At 38.7% G+C, this 19363-nt stretch overlaps 1 pseudogene; it reads left to right on the top strand.

Moving 5' to 3' along the window:
• Positions 1–19363, top strand: part of LOC108703128 — a 533218-nt pseudogene that overhangs the window by 139586 nt on the left and 374269 nt on the right.

Genomic DNA, 19363 nt, shown 5'->3' on the forward strand with positions numbered 1-19363 from the left:
AGTTCGCTATCCAGGTACAAATACTATGTTCCAGGCCAACATTCCTTAATTTAACCAGTAACCTTTTGTGTGGCACTGTATCAAATGCTTTAGCAAAGTCTAAGTAAATCACATCCACTGCCATCCCAGAATCGAGGTCTCTACTTACATTCTCGTAAAAAGAAATTAAGTTAGTCTGGCAAGATCTATTACGCATAAAACCATGCTGGCACAAACTCATAGTATTATGATTTGCTATGAAGTCCAGTATCTTATCCTTTATTAACCCTTCGAAAAGCTTTCCTAATACTGACGTCAGACTAACTGGCCTATAGTTTTGAGGCTGAGAACGGGATCCTTTTTTGAATAGAGGCACCACATTAGCAATTCGCCAGTCTCTTGGCACAATACCAGATCTCAATGAATCCTGAAAAATTAAGTAAAGAGGTTTGGCAATCACAGAGCTAAGCTCGCTAATTACCCTGGGATGAATACCATCTGGCCCTGGACCTTTGTTAATCTTAACCTGTTCAAGTCTCTTTTGAATTTCTTCTTGTGTGAACCATGCATCATTAGTTGTATTACTAGAATTGGGAGTGTTAAGAAGGAAACCTTCACTTACTGGTTCTTCATTTGTGTAAACAGATGAAAAATACGAGTTCAGAATCTGCGCTTTTATTTTGTTTTCATCAACCAGCTGATCCCCCTCTGATAGTAAGGGTCCCACCCCTTCCTGCTTCATTTTTTTACTATTGACATATTTAAAAAATAATTTGGGATTTTTTTTACTGCTTGCTGCAATATCCTTTTCTATAGCAATTTTAGCTTGCCTTATAGCTTCTTTGCATGATTTATTGGCCTCCTTGTACCTTATAAATGTTTCGGCTGTACCAGCTAACTTGAAAGCCTTAAAAGCACGTCTTTTCTTACCCACCTCAACACCAACGCTTCTATTGAACCAAAAAGGTTTGCTTTGCAACGACGTTCCTTGCTTACAAGTGGAATATACTGACAAGTATATTTATTAAGCAGCATTTTAAAGACTTCCCATTTTTGTTCTGTGTTTAACCCTGTGAAAAGCATTTCCCACTTAATATGTTGCAGAGATGCCCTTATACTGTCAAAGTTTGCACGTCTGAAATTTAGTGTTTTAGTTACTCCCTTATAGAATTGCTTCTGCAACAGAATCTCAAAGGAGACCATGTTATGATCACTATTCCCTAAATGCTCACCCACACAAATGTTAGAGATGAGTTCAGTATTGTTAGTTATTACAAGGTCCAAAAGAGAGTTATTCCTAGTAGGTTCTTGAACGAGCTGGAATAAAAAGTTGTCATTCAGCATATTTACAAACCTACTAGCTTTTTCTGTCTTAGCAACCCCATTACCCCAGTCAATGTCTGGATAATTGAAGTCACCCATAGCAACAACACTGCGCATTGTTACCCCAGAATTGTGTCCCCTCTAGAAATTCTGAACGCACTTGCAGAGTCAGTGCAGGGAAGCTCACAGGCGACATCTTCCGGCACTTCGGTATTCTTCAGGTCTCCTTCCTTCACTTTGGCAATTTCCTTCACTTTCAGTGCATGAGCAGTTGTCATGAATCGGAAGATTGCTCCAACTGCGCATGCACCAATACGGCCTCACTTTATGAAGAATACTGAATGGCCGAAGAGGGCACCCGTGAGCTCCGATGGGCTGACTTTGCATGTGCGGTCAGTTGGGCATTTCTAGAGGGGACACAATTCTGGGGTTACACTGTGCAGGGGGGAGGCAGGGAGGGGGAAAGTGGAGGGGGGCCATTATGGACTTTTGGCCATGGGGGTTTAGTTCTCCTTTAAGAGGCTGTCTTCAGATTTCTATATATCAAAATGTGTAGCCCTTTAGACAGGGAGGTTGAGCTGTCTTTGTAGCTGTACCATATTCAGCACAGTATTGAGCTAGTGTCATTGTTTTCCCATGCTACAAAGCATCTGTTCTGCAGTGAGTCATTGACAGATAGATCACCTTATTCGGCTTGTATACAGGCAAAGCACCTCTGTAAGAAGTTCATTTCCCCTCATTTTAGATGTAGTTTCTTATCTTAAACTACTTTGTTTTTTTCTGTGACAATGAAAAATATGTATACCACAGGCATGGGGAAATTTCTCAGAAAACAGGGAACATTTATTGTAAACAGTTCATTTTTTTAATCAATATAGGCCCAGAATCTCTTGTCTGCATTATTCCGAGCTCGTTCCAGTTCTGGATTTTAAATTTAGTGTTTATACTTTATAGTTAATCATATCTGAAATGTTTTTACTGGAATGGATATGTGTCCCCCTGAGGCTTGCAGCATAAGATGGATTATGCTCGGCACGTATCTTTGTTCACACAATATCTAATCAATGCCATCGCCCCATTATTTTGCCTCTGGCGGTTCACAGTGGTGCTTGCCGGAGAACAGTCTTCATTGGAGCCTGATAAATGACAGCTATCACCAAAGCACTGGGGGAAATGGTTTAATATTTTAGATTACACTCTTCTACCATAAGAGAATCTCTAAAATAAAAAGTATTTAAAAAAAACCAGTGTTAATATGGTAATCGGGAGCAATTTGTTGTTATTGTCTATAAAGACACATGTAGAATCCATTTATTGCAAATGATATATATTACCATGATCCTATGCATGTGACAGATTTCCTTCCTTCAACACTCTTTCCATACATGGATCACTTTTGAGTTGCAATCTGTCTCCCTAGGCATAGTTGGCACAATTACTCTTCTTAGGCATTGTATTGTGTTTTTCAGGCACTCTGCTGATGCTGTCTCTGTCAGTGCAGAAAAACACGGAAGCTCATATGATCAGATCTGCTTCTCTCAGCCTGCCTGCAAAACACGGGTGGAGATAAGTGCCTAGTGTGCCCTTGGGAAGCATGTTGTTTGTATGGATGCTTAAAGGCAAGCAAACCTAACTCCACCATATGCAGTGACCACTGACCAACAGTGTGGCTCATTTAACAACACTGGGCAAATTTGCCCATGGGCAGTTACCTATAGCAACCAATCAGTGATTAGCCAGCTGTAAGTAAAACAATGAATGCAGCAATCTGATTGGTTGCTATGGGTTACTGCCCATGGGCAAATTTGCCCAGTGTTGATAAATGACCCCCATTAGCTGCAGTGGTAAAAAGGCCATGGCTGCTGGACTCCGGAGCAGTGAAACCACGTCGGCTGGAGATATAAATGGCATTTCACCATCTTCCATTCTGTAAAATGCCAGGAAAATACTACCTGCCTAAATTTATAATGCCAAATATAAAGTTGGTGGAGGAGGAATAATGCTCAGGGGCATCTCTATGGTTTTGGGTAGGCGCTACCAGTTCCATTGAAAGCAACATTAAGGCTACAAGGTATGATGATATTCTTGATTATTCTGTGGTGGAGGCTCTTTCCTGTTTCAGCATAAAGCAAGGCTCATACAAAATGGGATTTCCAATATAGGAGAGGAAAAACTTGACTGACCTGCACAAAGCCATCAACCCAACTGAACACCTGTGGGATGAACTGAAATGCCAAGAGTGAGCCAAGTCGGTCATCGGTGCCCAACATGTCCTAGTTTTCTTCTTACCTCTAGGGCTGGGCGGATTTTTTTGCCTTGTTTCGCCGCAAAAATGCCGCACATAGACTTGTATGGTGTTGTGTGTCAAAAAAAAAAAAGATCCGCGTCAAAAAAAACATTTTTTTGATGCTCATAGACTTTAATGGGCAAATTTTTGGCAAAACGGGTCAAATTCACCCATCCCTACTTACCTCACTAATGTTCCTTCAGTTTCTCCTACAATGGAGGAGTATCCTCTTCTCCCCTTCCTCTTTCTATTGGAGTTCCTCAAGGCTCTGTCCTGGGCTCCTTCTTATTCACCCTCTACGGGGTTTCCACTACCACCTCTATGCTGATGACACTCAGCTCTATCTCTCCTCTGCTGATCTCAACCCAGAACTCCTAACTCGTGCCTGTCCGCTATCTCTACTTGGATGTTGCAACGCTACCTTAAATTAAACCTCTCTAAAATGGAAATGGTTCTCTTTCATCCAACTAACACCATTAACATCCTTGAAATTTCCATCATAGCTAATAATTCCACTATCACCCCATTTCCCCAGGCCCGGTGCCTTGGGGTTATCCTAGACTCTGCCCTGTTCTTCACTCCTCATATCCAATCATTTATTAAATCATGTCACTTCCACCTAAGGAACATATCCAAAATACGATCATTTATCACCCAAGATGCTGCCAAAATTCTTATTCACTTTCTCATCATATCACGTCTAGACTACTGTAACTCTCTTTTAATTGGCCTTCCCCTCCAGAGACTGTCACCCAGGGCCGCCATCAGGGGGGGACAGGGGGGACAAGCGTACCGGGCCCGGGCATGAAGGGGGGCCCGGCAGCGCTGCATTTTTTTGAAGATCCGGGCCCCCCTTACGAGCGCCCGAGCCGTACGTCTTGCCTCTTCAGTGCCGAATGCGGAAGTGCCGAAAAGCCGAAGCCGATGCGACGAAAAGACCCGAAGTCACGGAAAAAGCCGAAGTCCCGAAGTCACGAAGCGCCGAAAAGACCCGAAGTCACGAAAACAGCCGAAGCCGAAGTCCTGAAGCAGCGCAAAGACCCGAAGTCACGAAAACAGCCGAAGCCGAAGTCCTGAAGCGGTGAAAAGACCCGAAGTCACGAAAGGAGGCGAAGTTGAAGTACTGAAGCCATGAGTTCAATTCTACTGAACACCAGTTTGTGTTTTTTTTTTTTTAATCCCCTGGCCACCAATGTATTATTTTAATATTCTATAGGCCCCTGCCACCAATCTTTTTTTTAAAACTTTTGTTTTTGGGGCCCCAATTTTTTTTTTAACTCGTAAGGGGCCCCTTGCCACCATTGTTTTTTTTTGGGTTTTTTTTAAAAAAAAAAAATTAATTTTCTTTTTGGTGGCCCCAAATTTTTTTAACTTGTAAGGGGGCCCCTGCCACCAGTTTTTTTTTTTTTCAAAAAAAAATTATTTTTTTTTAAAATTTTTTGGGGCCCCAATTTGTTTTTAACTTGTAAGGGGGCCCCTGCCACCATTTTTTTTTTTTTCAAAAAAATTTTTTTTCAAAAAAATTTTTTTTTTGGGGCCCCAATTTGTTTTTAACTTATAAGGGGGCCCCTGCCGCCAATGTTTTTTTTTTTTTTCAAAAAAAAATTAATTTTTTTTCAAATTTTTTTTTGGGGCCCCAATTTGTTTTTAACTTAGAAGGGGGCCCCTGCCACCAATGTTTGTTTATTTTTTAGTTTTTTTTACATTTTTTTTTGTTGGGGCCCCAAGTTTTTTTTAACAGGGGGCCCCTGCCACCAATGTTTTTAAAAAAAAAAAAATTTTAATTTTTTTTTTTGGGGCCCCAATTTTTTTTATAAGGGGGCCCTGACCATCAATAGCTTTTTACAACTTGTGTGGGGGGGGGGTTACTTTTTTAGCGCTGATGTCTGTGTGGTCTTTTAACTGCGATGTGGGCGGGATATGGGGCGGAGCTTGGTCGTCAGTGTGGGCGGGGCCCAGGGGGCCCCAAAAATTTTGTTGTACGGGGCCCCGTGATTTCTAATGGCGGCCCTGCTGTCACCTCTCCAGTCCATAATGAACACTGCTGCGAGGCTCATATACCTCAGCAACCGCTCCTCCTCTGCCATGCCATTCTGTCAATCCCTGCACTGGCTTCTGCAACCTTTCAGAATAAAATTCAAATTAATGACCCTGATATTCAAAGCACTTCATAACTCTGCTCCACCCTACATCTCTGAACTCATCTTTATATACTGACCCAACCGCTTACCACGCTCCTCTACTGACCTGCTACTCAACTCTTCTCATTACCTCCTCACATGCTCGCATTCAAGACTTTGCAAGGGCTGCACCCCTCCTCTGGAATTCTCTCCCACGGTCTGTCTGACTTTCTCCCAACCTTTTTACTTTCAAAAGATCTCTTAAAATGCACTTCCTTAGAGAAGCCTACTCTCACTCTGCATAACTACCAAATGTAATACCACACTCAGTTCTACATCTCTCACTCACTTAATTCTGATCTTGCACACTCCCACATATTGTGTCTTATTTCCTTCCCTTTAGATTGTATGCTCTTTTGCACAGGGCCTTCCTCACCTCTTATACCGGTATTGGTTGTGATGTATGTAACTCCATATGTTCTTTGTATGTAATTAATGTGATTTAGTTGTATAAACACATTTACTTTACAGAGCTGTGAAATATGCTGGCGCTATATAAATAAATCTTAATGATAATAATCATCGGTGTTCTGCCAGCAGTGTTCAAACACCTAGGGGAAAACCTTTCCAGAAGAGCAGAGGCTTTTAAAACAGCAAAGGAAGGGCTTGCATCATACTGATACCAATGGTGTCCAGATAACTCTTGCCCATATAGAGTATTTGCATATTCCTTGCTTTCTAACATGACCTTTATAATTTTATAAACTGAATTCTAACCTATATATACGAACAGAAGACTTCTTTGAGTTGCAGTGCTGTCATACCGCTATCGAACTGTAAGGAGTTATACTGCTGATAGTACAAAATGAATACACAACATATATTTATTTTGTTATTATTTACATTCATGCTTACAAGTGGGTGCTGCCATTCCCCTTGCCACATCTAACAAATCAGCATCAACAGGCCCTTTTAAATTCAGACATAGCAAGAACTATTTCAAGATGACAGTGCTTTTCCAAGGACTTTTCTCTGAAACAATTTCCTTATCTGAATTCCCCTAAGGATACGGACTTCTCCCTTTCTACTGCTGAATGTGCCACAATGATTTGTTTTGTCATTTTTCCTTCAAAATGGATTGTATATTGTGAATAGACTGAAAGCCTTTGCTTTTTATGGGTTAACACATATTTTTTGTTTATGTAGAGGATGCATAAGAGCTTTTTTGATCATGAAGGAAGCCAAGTATATTCGGTTTTTGAGAAGCAAATAACTGATGGCCTGAGAAATGGAATTTAGCATTTACAGTACCTGTGAAGCTGATCTGTTTTGAAGCTGGATAGTTTTGAAGATGCCACTGTGCTTAGGGAACAAGACAGCAAGGGAGAATTTTTTTTTCTTGGCGATGCACATGCATGTTCAGATGGAAACTAAATACATAAATAATCCTAACTGCCCTTAAATAGGAATTTTTCCATCTCACAAATATGTACCATGACTACGGTTTCCACTTTTTATTTCATCAGAGCACTGTCCTTCTCTGCATTCCGTTCCATTGCTGGCCTTAGTACTTCCATAGATTGATCTTTGCCTTTTTCTCCCAATTCTACACTTTGGGGCTGATTCACCAAGGGTCGAATATCGAGGGTTAATTAACCCTCGATATTCGACTGGGAATTAAAATCCTTCGACTTCGAATATCGAAGTCGAAGGATTTTAGAGCAAATAGTTCGATCGTTCGATCAAAGGAATAATCGATTCGAAGGATTTTAATCCAACAATCGAAGGATTATCCTTCGACCAAAAAAACTTAGGCAAGCCTATGGGGACCTTCCCCATAGGCTAACATTGAGTTCGGTAGGTTTTAGATGGCGAACTAGGGGGTCAAAGTTTTTTCTTAAAGAGACAGTACTTCAACTATCGAATGGTCGAATAGTCGAACGATTTTTAGTTCGAATCCTTCGATTCGAAGTCGTAGTCGAAGTAGCCCATTCGATGGTCGAAGTAGCCCAAAAAACACTTCGAAATTCAAAGTTTTTTTACTTCGAATCCTTCACTCGAAGTTAGTGAATCGGCCCCTTTGTGTCAGTAGTATTTGCATATACTGAGTTGTCTGTAATCTTCATTCGTGGCTTTAAATAGCAATAATAGTGCAAAGTGAATTGCACTTAAAGTGGGACAAATTTGTAAATTTGCTGAACCTATAATACTGCAGCAAAAGTATGTATTTAATAGATCTGCAAAGGTGCTGATTGATGTAGGCAGGCAAGCAATAACTTTGTTCTGGCAATACATACACAACAGAAAGACAGAAGCTTGGTTTGGTCTGGTCAACATCACATCTCTCATGAGTAAATAAGTGCTCTGGGTAGGTATGCATTGCTGAGGTATTGGGAGTAGCTTTGGTTTTTTTGAAACAGATAAAAAAGATGGGGGGTTATTTATCAAAGTCCGAATTATTTACGCTTATTTATTATTACATTTTCCCGAAAATTTGCTTTGCGGGAAAAAGATCCGATTTCCAAGAATTTTTCTGACTTTTTCATCCGATTTTCACGATTTTTTCTGTAATTTTCACCTGAAAACTCCGAAAACTTCTGGGTATTGCACAAAACCCAGCGCACATCAAAAAATCATTGGGACTCCCATTGACTTATATACAACCTCAACAGGTCTGAGATGGCGGATTTTCAGATTCTGACTTTTCCATCCTCGGGGTTTAATAAAATCCGAAAAATTTGTGATTTTTTAAAAGTCTGAATTTATAAAAAAAAATCACGACTTTTTCGTGATTTTTTGCTTTCGGAGTTTAGTAAATAACCCCTAGGTGTATGCTTCTTACAGATTAAATCCAGGTAGTTTCTGGATTTGGCCAAATTTTAAATCTTCCAAGAAGGATTTGGACAAATCCTGAGCCGGACGCAAATCCTAATTTGCATTATCAAATCAGTAAAAATTAGGGAAAAATGTGAAGCACACTGAAAAAAAGAATCCATTTTTATAATCAACATGATCTATAGTCACATTGATGGATTGGTTGGGATTCGTCAACAAAGTTCATTCACTACTGAGTAGCAAAGAACAAGTCTGGGTCTGAACTGTAAACATATGGAGTAAAAGTGATCTTTTAAGGTATACACAGTACAATGACAGTGAATTTACAGCATAATTGAGGATCCCGTTTTCGTGTAACATACATTTTTGAAATGACAAAGGGGATTCTAGGACGGTACACCACAGGTCTATGCACATTTGTATTCTACATATTAGTGGAGAAGATCTGATCTTGAATGTTCATTTTCATGTTCTATTGGCAGTGCCTTCCTCCTTGCACACCCCATTTCACTTGGGCGAGAGGCACAAAACCAGATTGTCTTAAAGTCCAGTAAATTGAGTTTGAAGGCTGCAACTTGGCATGAAATTGTGCCTTTACATGACTTGACTTACTGTGTTTTAGAAAATTAAAAAAAAATGAAACTAATTAAAACTGTGAGCAGATGCGGTGATAGAGATTATGCAATTAAATTATCTGTTTTCATGGCATGATTTAAAGCCTGAACAGTGAACCTTTCCACCTGAATCCGCAGTTGAAAAGACTCAATTTCACAGCTGCTGATTATAACACTAAACTATAAAGAGTTTGGAATTAAACTGTATCTTAAATTGGTTTTCAATTTATCAACAGTAACACGTTGTTGGTTTTTCTTTATACTTTTTAATCACTTATGCTCAGAGGAGGACCCAGAGGTGGTAGTAATGTCACTTAAATATACTATTAGACAGGGCTCAGAAATAATTACGTTTATTGCCAAATGTGCCCTATTAGTTACTCGATCTGAATGTCTGTATGTCACATCATATTTTGGAGAAGGGCTTTGTTTTATTCCAAGAGCAGCAGTGCATAAGCTTCGCAATTAGAAAGTTTACAGATGTATGGATTTTTATTAAGCTAGAGCAAGCTAAATTTGGCTTACATGGCATGCCAAGGCATAGTGGGGCTCATAATCATTTATCAACACTGGGCAAATTTGCCCATGGGCAGTTACCTATAGCAACCTATCAGTGATTAGATTTTTAAAGCCAGCTGCAAGTAGAACAATGAAAGCAGCAATTTGATTGGTTGCCATGGCTTACAGCCCATGGGCAAATTTGCCCAGTGTTGATAAATGACCCCCAATGTCAATGTGTTCATTTAAATAGAAAGGGTTGTGAAAATGGCCTATTTAAAGTGTCCAGATAAACGATGTTACCTCTGTAATGTCTTGGGGTATCTGTTGTTGTGTTCTCGACAGGACAAAACAGAGGCCTTTTGATGAATTAACAATAATTAAAGGGAGATTATTACAAGAGGAAATTCCCATTTTGTATGGTGTTTTTTTCTTTTCAATTAAAGGAGAACTATAGGCAAATACCTAAGGAAATATAATTTGCTTAATTCTTAGCAACTTTCTGATATATGTTTTTATTCTCCCTCACTACTGGTCCTGCCTACATTTACTATTGAAACTACTACTGGATCTCCTCCAGCCAGGTCTATTCTCCCAATGTTTTGCATGCTTCTGTGATTTTCCTTCTTCACAGGTATGTGAATCAGCAGCACATGCAAGGCTATGTGAGTCTTGGCTGGATTTGACGTTGTCCTTGCTATTTTTGGGAACTGCTTTCTATAGGGTGTGTTTCCCTTTAATATTTAATCAGGCATATTACAGGTATTGCTTGATTCTGCAGCCAGGGTGATGGCATGGTCCTACCCATAACTGCTAAATGTAAATTTAAAAAAGGGTGACCACAAGTAGTCAAAAAATAAACTGGTCTATTTATTAAGCCTCATATTTTCTGGTTGAGTTTTTGAGGTGGAAAAACATATTTTTTAGAAATTAACTTAAAGGGATACTGTCATGGGAAAACATTTTTTTCTCAAAATGAATCAGTTAATAGTGCTGCTCCAGCAGAATTCTGCACTGAAATCCATTTCTCAAAAGAACAAACAGATTTCTTTATATTCAATTTTGAAATCTGACATGGGGCTAGACATATTGTCAATTTCCCAGCTGCCCCAAGTCATATGACTTGTGCTCTGATAAACTTCAATCACTCTTTACAGCTGTACTGCAAGTTGGAGTGATATCACCCCCTCCCTTTTCCCCCCCAGCAGCCACACAAAAGAACAATGGAATGGTAACCAGATAACAGCTCCCTAACACAAGATAACAGCTGCCTGGTAGATCTAAGAACAACACTCAATAGTAAAAACCCATGTCCCACTGAGACTCCTTCAGTTACATTGAGAAGGAAAAACAGCAGCCTGCAAGAAAGCATTTCTCTCCTAAAGTGCAGGCACAAGTCACATGACCAGGGGTAGCTGGGAAATTGACAATATGTCTAGCCCCATGTCAGATTTCAAGATTGAATATAAAAAACTCTGTTTGCTCTTTTGAGAAATGGATTTCAGTGCAGAATTCTGCTGGAGCAGCACTATTAACTGACGTGTTTTTTTTAAAAAAAACAGGATCCCTTTAAATGTTTCAAGATTTATTATGCTCTAAAACTGTTAAAACCCAAAAATACTCAATAGCAGATGTCCCTATAACAATTGGAAAATGTTTTTCCTTCATGATCTTCAAGGGTTTCGAATTGTTTAACGCTGGTTTTCGCTTGAAAATGCAGAAAATTTTAGATTTTCGGACGACTGTGGATTGCACACAATATTGTTGAGACTTCTCCCGCATGCACAAGTTTTGTTCAGATTTTAAAATTGAGAAAAATACAAATTTTAAAAAATACCCCACCTAAATGTTAAAATTGTATAAGATAGAGAGTTAAATTGAATGCAACATTTTTTTTTCATTATGGCATTTACTGAAGTATAGCACCTATATCCAAAGGCCGTTATTTTGGCTTTTTCTCTACAGACTACTAAATAAATTCCCAAGTGCGGAGGCCAAAATAGGAAATTGTCTGGCACCATTTTAGAGCAGAAAATGTAAGTTATAAAGTATTAAAAAAACCTTAATATTTATGAGACTCCTACTGAGTTCTTTAATAGTAATCTGCTTAAAATGTTTCTTGGCCAATGCATGAGCTGTAGTGTATCTGTACTTAAGCATTGGAACCGTCTTGCTTGACTGACCTGCAGTGATGTATATGCTGTTTCAAGTGTCTCCTGTCAAGATAACTTCATTAAAGTAAACTGGTATATTTTTTATATTCTCGTAATAAATGACTAAACGTACCAAGTGTCCTGTCGGATTTGACCCTGACATCTGGGCTTATTACTGAAATACCCACAGCAATTTGTAAGAAAAGTGTAAGTGGCTCTAATACATGACAGATCCTCTCTCTGTCAAATCTTCACCTTGTATTGGTAAACACTTCACTCAACCTCTATGTTATTTCTTTATCTTTGTCAGTTTTGAATACTTATGGTACGATCCCTTGTTTACTGTGTTTTAGTGCAAGAATGCTGGAAAGATCACGGCAACAGCTAGTTTTCTTGAAGAAAAGAAGGGAGCATCTTGAAGAAAAGAAAAGAAGGGAGCATCAGGAGGTGATGGTGAGACGTCTTCAAAAGCGGGTTCTTCTGCTGACAAAGGTAATACTTAGGGGCAGATTAACTTAGCTCGAGTGAAGAATTCGAATGTAAAAAAATTAGAATTTCAAAGTATTTTTTTGGGTACTTCGACCATCGAATTGGTGTCTCTTTAAAAAATACTTCGACTTCATACTTCGCCACTTTAAACCTACCCAGGTGTAATGTTAGCTTATGGGGACCTTCCCCAGCACCTTTCTAACATTTTTTTGATCGAATAAAAATCCTTGGATCGATCGCTTAAAATAGTTTGAATCTAAAAGATTTTTTCGTTCGATCGAGCGATTTTTACTTCGATCGTTCGATCAAAGCATTTGCACTAAATCCTTCGAATTCGATATTTGAATTCTAAGGATTTAACTTCGAGGGTCAATTTTGAGGGTTTATTAACTCTTGAAATTCGATGCTTGATAAATGTGCCCCCACGTGATGGGCGAATTGATTCGCCAGGCGCAAATTCACATTGAATTTCCATTCTGTCTTCATGCAGCAGTTGGGTGTCAGATGAATGATTCAATATATCTTATAGGGGGCGGGGAGGGCTTCCTTTCCTAGCAGATGTAGTGGAGCTCACTCAAATAACTGATTCCAGTACAAACAAAATCTAACAAAATATACAAATTCTGCATGTAGAGAGACAGGATTTCTGGTGATTTTAATAGAGTGAGCTCTAATACATCTTCTAGGCAAAAGTACCACCCCCTATAAGATATATTGGATCATTCATCTGACACCCAACTCCTGAATAAAGACAGAAAGAAGAGAAACAGATGCAAAGAGAGGAATAGTGAAGATAAACTTGATTATTTCAGAAACGGTTCAAAATATTTAATTGATTGTATTTAGAACGTTTCTTATTCCAGTATGCTGAAGCTAATATTACATTTTCATTCTCACAATAGTTCTGTAAATTCCAGTGGGTGTAATCTAAGGAATCACAAAGTCAAGGGTTATGTATTCTCTGGTATTGGTTAATTGTGTTTATTTTAAGCTGAGACCTCATTTGTTTTTAATGTGGTTATTGATTCAATATTATGCAATAGTTGCACAGCGAGAACTGAGGGAATTCCCAAGTCCAGCTGTGGGTCTAGTATTGGTCCCTTGTATTTCAATTAGTGATGGCCACCTCTGCTTTAGATAGATAGATTATTGGATTCTTAAAACAAATGTGTCCTGACCAGTTTTGCTAAAGATTTTATCAAAAGTATTCTTCAATGTAACTAATTTGTCCAGCTCTCTATATACTTAAATCACTACATACTACACGAAGGAATTGATCATGGGTACTATTTGGGACCAGAAGGAGCTAGCATTATATAGAAGCTCTTTGATAAAGGTGACATGGGAGATTATGCTAAAATACGTTACCTGCACTCAATTTAGCACCTAACACATTTCTTACAATTAAGTGTAAAGTTAAACTAGAACTAAAACGTCTTGAAACAAAGGGAACAGTGGATGTCCCATGTTGATCACACTTAGCAAGGAATTCTAGGCTCTGCACTTCTGTAACCACTGCATTGTATACTACTTTACTTCAACTCAAAGCATGTCACAAGTACTTTTTCTTATATTATAAAACTACTTTCCTAAGGGTTTTCCATATCTAGGGTTGTTTTGTTTTAGGAATTCAGGGAACATCATGTGGCATTCTTAATAAGCTGTCCCATATTTGTGTTAATTATGGCTCTTACAATCCGTAGTAGAGTAGCAAGAGCAAGCTCTTGAAAACGTATCTCACTGTACAGACTTGGTGACCCAAGAAATCCAAAAAAGATTTAAAGTATGGTCCATCCGTGGCACTTTGTGACTCTATCCCAAAGGTTTCTTGCATTTCAGAAAGGGCCAAGTGTTTTTTTAAGAATCGGAGTGTGTCGGAATAAAGCACAGGAACAAGGGGTGGTTTTAACAAAATAATGCTAGTTAGGTAAATTTCTCCAAGTGAGAAGGACAAGTGAGGACCAGTAATACATTCTGAGATTCACCACCACTGGAAGAAAGTCCTTGATCTATGATGTGATAGAAATGTTGTTGCTTTCATTGTCTAGTTACACAAGTATTGCCACCTTCTTGTATTGTTTTCTGCCCATGGAAAGATCTTTTGGATCACATTTTTGTTCTTATGCAGATATATTTACCCTTCAGTGCATATATAAGTATGAAAATCAACAGAGAAATTGATTGTTATCTCGCAGTGCTTGGAAGAAGAAGAATAATTGAAGTGTTAGAGATTTACATAATCTCCTGTGGTCTTCTGTATCAACATTGTATAACAAAGAAAAGTTTTACTATCAAGGGATATGCGACCTGCACCGCAGGTTAATTATGTAATCAGAGGCTTCTTCCTGAAGTGCAGAATAGAAAGGGCGATAGATCTGTTCATTACTTCTCTGCGGTTAATCTGGCGAATGCCTTTGCAAATAAGAAAATAATTATTGTACTTTGCTTAATGTTGAGTGGAAAAGCTTTCCCTGTTGCTTTTGAAAGGTGGAATGGTTACAGATTGATTCAGTAGCATGTGTTTATGATGCATGAGAGAATGTGTTAAGAAAAGTTTTGTGTTCGTTTTTTACACCTCCATGTGAATTAAATGCACAACTAGTGATGGGCGAATTTGGGGTGTTTCGTTTCGCCAAAAATGTGCGAAATTCTCGAAACACATGAAAGTTTTGACACCGGCGTCCGTTTTTGATGCTGAATTTTCACAGCGGTTTCGTGAATTTATTCGCTGGCGGTGGTTTTGCAAATTTATTATTATTCAATCTGGTGGCGAATCGGGTGAATTCGCCACAAATTTGCGCCTGGTGAATAAATTCGCCCATCTCTATACACAAATTAATCTTGTTTCTTGGGCATTTAGTTTGGAGTTAGTGAAGTCAAATCCTGTTGAACATCACACCTTTGTCGTATATTTTAATGGCATATGTGTGCTTTGATTTCTATTTTCTAGATGTGTGTTTTAAATGGACACATGCACATTATTGTGGATGAAGCTGCTGAATTCTGTCTTCCAAAAATATTCCAAATTCTGGTCTCTTTTGGTTAAGCCTTGTTTGAGTGAAATAGAACTTAGTACTAAGTATCTACAGTAAGTTATTCATTGGAGCAAGAAGAGAAGAGAAGAGCTATGCCATCCGTGAGGGTTGCATAGAGCAGTTACCACAATGCTGCTATAGGTGGCGTACAATTGGAGCTTTACCAACTGGAGGAACTTATCAAACCTATACTTGCAGTATTGCCCGAATGTTACTTGCACAACAACATGGGATCTTATAGTTAAAGTTTTTATTTGACGTGTGCATTTTAAGACTGGAAGACTTTATACCACAAAACAAGGATTGTAACTTAATATCAGGGCTTCTAATTGGACAGTCTAGTCTTTCCTTTTCTGGCAGTCCTTATTTGCAAACACGATCAAGAATGAAGCCCTCCTTTTTAAGTTAATTGCGCCTTTAAATCCGGAAGTGTGCATGCGCGCGCGCACTAATAGAAACCCGGCACAAGAAGAGGAGCAGCATGGCTCGGCAGGCATCCCTGCCGTCCCCCCACTAGACCACCAGGGTGAGACTTCGTTACAGTTACATTGTCCATGGCAGTCAGACTAATATGTAGTAGAAATTTAAACTTTTTCCCTGATTTCCTTGGATTTGCTTGAATTTGAAGCTCTCCCCCATATTATTATATACCATGTAAACTGTAGATTATGGGTCAATCCCTATGTCAAAATTTACATTACAGTTTTTATATTTTTCTCCCTTGAGATTGTGCCTCATCCTAAGCAAAGGTATGGTGGCTTCACTCGTCTCATTTATTCAGGCCAAGCTGCATCAATGCAAAATAAAACCAAGAAAAGGCTATTTGTTTTCTGTAGAATGCATTCTAGAAAGTAACAGCACACTTCCTCCTTTCCTTACAGAATTATACATTTACAAAAGCAATTTTTTTTAACAGTAATATGAATCTCGCATCATTTTACATCATGGCTGACCTTGGAGTTAATAGTCTGTGTCAACTTTCAAGAAGCTGAAATTACAGTAGAATATCTTTCTGCAATTTCTTAATTTTGTGTTTTATTTGCACAAGAAAATTGCATGAAGAAATTGTAAAAGACATTATCTGTGTTGGATTGCCTTAGCAAATCATTGCTATACCGCGTTTATGTTGTAATAGTGTGCTGGACTATTTATTTTATTAATTTACTATGGCAGAATGTTTAGAAAGAAGCCCAAACAAGATTTTAGTATTTCTGCTGTATACCATAATACTGAAATGCACCTATTATTTATGTATAGCATAATCTATCATAAAGTAAGAAACATTTTAATATCACTGTCCATATATTCTTAGCACAGGAGAATGTTCTTTGCTACAATATTCTCTGGCATAAACACCAATCTATAGGTAATATTGTTTATATGATTAAATTGTAGAATTAGGTATACATCAGGGAAAATAAGTATTAAACACATCAACATTTTCTATTGACATCAGGGGCAGATTTACATTGGGTCGAATATCGAAGTCTGCCAGTACCATATGCTGAAAAACAGCCCCACACCATGATGTTCCAACCTCCAAACTTCACTGTTGGTATGGTGGATGTGCGGTGATGTGTAGTGATGGGCGAATTTGCGCCGTTTCGCTTCGCTGAAAAATTCGCGAAACGGCGAAAAATTCGTTTCGTTTTTGACGCTGGCGCCCGTTTTTGACGCCGGCGCCCGTTTTTTCGATGCCGGCGCCCGTTTCTCGCGCCGGCGGCCGTTTTTCGCGCCGGCGGCCGTTTTTCGCGCCGGCGTCCGTTTTTCGAAAAAAAAATTTTTGACGCCGGCGAATTTTTGCCGCGAATTTTTGCGGGCGTTTCACAAATTTATTCGCTGGCGACGAAACGCGCAAATTCGCCGCGAATTCGCGCCTGGCGAATAAATTCGCCCATCACTAGTGATGTGTAGTGCCATTTCTCATCCAACCATGGTGTGTGCAGTGACCTCCTAAGAGTTACGTTTTGGTCTTATCTGACCAGACTATATTCTCCCAGAATTTCATTGGCTTGTCCAAATGTTGTGCAACAAACTTTAAACAAGCTTCAACATGCTATTTCTTCAGCAATGGAGTCTTGCGCTGTAAGTATCCATCGGTTGACTGCATTACTGACAACAACTGTACCTACCAATTTAAGGTCTTTCTGAAGCTCTCCGCAAGAGTCAGTTACTCGTCATTTGTCAATTCATTCCTATTTATAAATTTCTCCTTAATGACCACACTATTTACATATTTTGTCCCTTCACCTTACCATATAGACAGTAGTGTATTTCTTACTTTTTCTGTGCCCGGATCATTCCTTTTTTTTTTTTTTTTTACACATGTGGAAGGGAACACCTACTATTGCTTCCTTTGTTCAGGGATGTTATCTATAGAATAGCTTATAGAATTGCTTTTCTGAGCCTTATAAAGCTGTTTTTTAAATTCTAACTCTTATGCTGGTCTTTGTATGGGACCCATTTGACAGGCAGCTCAGTACTGGTCACTCTTTTAAAGAGTAAGGTTTTATTATGCTCCGTGCTGCAGTCTCACCTCTCATTTTGGAAGTAATGAAAACATTGTTCCACGAAAGTCTTTTTTTTTCTAGACAACAACATTGGTGAACTTGTGCTCAGTAATGACTTTATCAAATATTCTTTAAGAATAATCTAATCCTTCAGATACTGAACTGATATGTTCACTTGACATCAAAAGTATATCAAATATGAGTGGGACCTGGGAATTGCAGTCAAACAACAACTCGAGGATTTTAGTCTAAACATCAGTGATTTAGAAAGGCAACAGGATAGTACATTGTTAGGAACTTGTTCTAATTGTAGCCCAGTTGAAGGAAAAACATCTGAACCTTAAGTGGTATAAACTATATGGACCTTAGTAACAGAGAGTGGTCAGCATGGCGTGAACAAATAGTGTGTTTGAATAAAGCAGGAGGAACGTTTATTGTACCCTGAAGCAGTAAGTCAAGTTGTTTTGGAAAAAAGTTATTTCCAATTGTGCAGCTTTTGTTTTTTGTATGTGAAAACAAAAACAGCTCATTCATGCCTTGTGGTTGGTGTTTAACCACTGTAGAACAGAGCAGTTGGTAAGTGTTTTTCTTGTTGAAATGGCTGGCAATGAGATGACCCCAAACCCATTATACAACTGACATATAATTACCTCCATGTCTTGTCTTACAAAAATGGAACATCAATATTTTAAGAGGGTTCTACTAAGAAACTGAATGGGGCAACCATAGGGAAGATCTGAGTGGTGCAGCTGAATGGGACCAATTAATTGCTAGGGCTTGCAGTTGCAGTTGACTCTTTTTGTGTTTTTTGCGTAGTGCAAGTTGTCATCTGGCCGCAACATTTTCATAGCACTACTCTAATATCAATATCAATCTCCAAAGAGGCATGCCTTGCTGACAAGACACTATTCTCTGATTCAAAGGACAAATTTTCCGATAACAGCAGTAGCAAGATCTGATCTGTATATTGTAAAGCAAAGTTTCAGTTTTTTGTTCTCTTGATGAAAATCACGTGCAATAAAAAAAGTTGCAGCTTCTAAGTTACTTTTCGATGGAGCCCAAAGTGATTAAAAAGATTTGATGAATCCTTTGCAAGCCTACAGTTTGATTTTGCCTGCAGAGTCAAATTGAGAATATTCAATAAAAGATGTCCTCGGGGCTGGAAGTCACAACAGTATTATAAATTACTTTTCTTTTATTGCAGCAAAATAAAATATAGCAAAGCAACAAAAAGCCCAAAATATTTTAATAAAAAGAAGAATATGAACCTTGTCATTTAGAAACCTTTAAGTCTGTATAAATAGTAGAAATCGTCTACTCCAAAGCACTGAGACAGCCTCTCAAGGTGACTAAAATCACAGCTCACCTTTAAGTTGGTGGTTAAGGCCTCTTACATGGCTGTATTTCTTGCATTCCTGTGCAGTGGATTTTTCATGCATTCTTCATGTCGTTCTTCACTTGGGTGAAGTATTCACCATGAGGAACTGCATGAAGAAACACCGGTGTAGTCACCTTCTCAT

This window comes from Xenopus laevis, chromosome 9_10S (genome assembly GCF_017654675.1).
Source record: "Xenopus laevis strain J_2021 chromosome 9_10S, Xenopus_laevis_v10.1, whole genome shotgun sequence".
Classification (NCBI taxonomy): domain Eukaryota; kingdom Metazoa; phylum Chordata; class Amphibia; order Anura; family Pipidae; genus Xenopus; species Xenopus laevis.